This window comes from Hipposideros armiger, unplaced genomic scaffold (genome assembly GCF_001890085.2).
Source record: "Hipposideros armiger isolate ML-2016 unplaced genomic scaffold, ASM189008v1 scaffold_338, whole genome shotgun sequence".
Taxonomy (NCBI): Eukaryota; Metazoa; Chordata; class Mammalia; order Chiroptera; family Hipposideridae; genus Hipposideros; species Hipposideros armiger.
In genome coordinates this window covers 366,102-368,347 of record NW_017731688.1, presented here as the reverse complement: position 1 = coordinate 368,347, position 2,246 = coordinate 366,102, and the positions used below count along the sequence as shown (strand labels likewise).

At 38.8% G+C, this 2,246-nt stretch overlaps 1 long non-coding RNA gene across 1 annotated transcript in view; it reads left to right on the top strand.

Moving 5' to 3' along the window:
- The window catches only part of LOC109392607 (uncharacterized), a 4,782-nt gene extending 2,556 nt beyond the window's left edge, over positions 1-2,226 (top strand). Inside the window, exon 3 of the long non-coding RNA XR_002126094.1 lies at positions 1,862-2,226. This is a non-coding gene — a long non-coding RNA (uncharacterized LOC109392607). The remainder of the gene's footprint in view (positions 1-1,861) is intronic.
- The last annotated feature ends 20 nt before the right edge of the window (positions 2,227-2,246 follow it).

Genomic DNA, 2,246 nt, shown 5'->3' with positions numbered 1-2,246 from the left:
ATTAAAATTTCTCTAGAGTAAGAAAGTTTATTACTGCTGTTAGGTAACATATTTGGCCTAGATTACATTAGTAGCAATCAAACAGCTTAAAGTTGCGTTCATTAATAGACTGTTATTAAATAAAAGAGTTACAGGGTAAAGGTCAGCACACAGATTGTTTGCTTAATTAAAAAAAAAATCCTCTGAGCCCATGTCTTTCCAATTATTTTTTAAAACAAGTCAGCCCAAATTGACACCTTAAAACATTTAAGTACTGTAATTATAATAGTGTTGATGTTAAATTTGGAGAAATGCTGTTAGAAGAGCAATTATTTCTATGTTAAAAAATAGATACTTTGGATTGAGTAGTTGTTTTGTGCTGAACACTGTATTTAGAGCTAGACTTAGTCTCGTTTAATACCATAACTCTTTAAGGGCTTGTGTTATTCTCACTTCACTGATAGGGAAACTGAGCTTCAGAAAGGTTAATAGTTGTGCCAGGCCACATACTAGTAAGTTGCAGAGTGCAACCAGGACTTTTCCCCTGTGAAGCCCACGCTTTGACCTAAACTAAGAGGAGTGACTGTCTCCAAGTATTCCATGGTTATGGTACAATGAAAATCACTCTTCTCTGAAGAGAAGATTCTTCCCTTGCAGCTGATGGGCAGAGAGTCAGTGTGACTTATGAGTGGAAGGAGTCCTAGGAAGGCGATTACCTGTAACAACTTCCTCATTTTACAACAAAGGAAAACTGAGCTCAGAAACTTTAAGTAGCCTGCCTAATTCATTAGGGACAAGAATCCATATCTCAACAGCCCTACAAACATTGATAAAAGCAAAGGTAGAAAAACTGCTTCTATTTGATCAAGTCTGAAAAACTCAAGAGACTGTAAAAACAAAGATTTTAGTATGCAGACTTCTTATGTGCTAACAAGCCAATTGAGTCAGCCCAGACTCCTGGCGACTCAGTGAATGAGTGACGTCCCCAGTGTCTTGTCCTCAACTGCCCTGTTCAGCTCCTGTAGTCTCATGCTTATCGCTTCTTTTATGGAGTCAATCCCATCTCTCATATTTGGTCTTCCTCTTTTCCTGCTGCCTTCTATCTTTCCCAGCATTATTGTCTTTTCCGAAGAACTCTGCCTTCTCATGATGTGCCCAAAGTAGGACAGCTTCAGCTTTGTCATTTTTGCCTCCAGCAATGGTTCAGGCTGAATTTGCTCTAGGACCTACATCTTAGTCTTTCTGGAGGTTCAGGTTATCTGTAGGGCTCTCCTCCAACACCATTATTTCAAATGAATCCGTTTTTTTCCTCTCAGCCTTGTACACTGTCCCAACTTTCACATCCGTACAGAGTAACTGGGAATACGAGGGTGTGGATAATCCTAGCCTTGGTCTCCAAAGTCACATCTTTGCTCTTGATGATCTTTCATTGCTGCCCTTCTGAGTCTCAGCCATCTCTTGATGTCTTGGCTGAACGTTCCATTTGAAGTAATGACTGAACCTAGGTAAGCAAAATCTTTAACAATTTTGATGTTTTCATTGTCTGTGTTAAAGTTGTGTATTTCTTCTGTAGTCTTGATTTTTGTCTTCTTGATGTTCGTTTGCAGTCCTGCTGTGGTACTTTCTTCTTTCTCTTGCATCAGAAGTCTTTTGAAATCATTGCTACTTTCTGCCAGTAAGATCGTGTCATCTGTATATCTTAAGTTATTCATATTTTTTCTACCAATTTTCACCCCTCCTTCCTCTGAATTTTGTGATATATTCTGCATAGAGATTAAATAAATAGGGAGATAAAATGCATGTCTGTCTGACACCTTTGCCTATATGAAACCATTCTGTCTCCATATTCTGTCCTGACAGTGGCTTCTTGTCCATGATACAGGTTACATTTCAGGATGATCAAGTGCTGATTCATGCCCGCTTCTTTTAGAGCAACCCAGAACTATGGAGAGACATTCCTGGCCCAGCCACATTCTTGTACTCAGACGACTTTCCCAAAGGGAGCTATGTTCATGATCAAAAAGTAAGAATTTTTACTTCTCAACCTAAAATCTGGTCTTCCAAGCAAGCTTCAGCTGCCCAATACAGGACCTGAAGTTTGAAAATTTCACCTAAGAAGTATTTAAAACTCAATCTTGAAAAGAAACAACATTCAGAAAGCTTTTCTAAAGGCTAAACATTCAGCCACTACTGTGCTGAATACTATGTGAGTATTTCAACATTAGCCTTTACCCATGATTTAAAGTAGACCAGCAAAGATCTGGGTG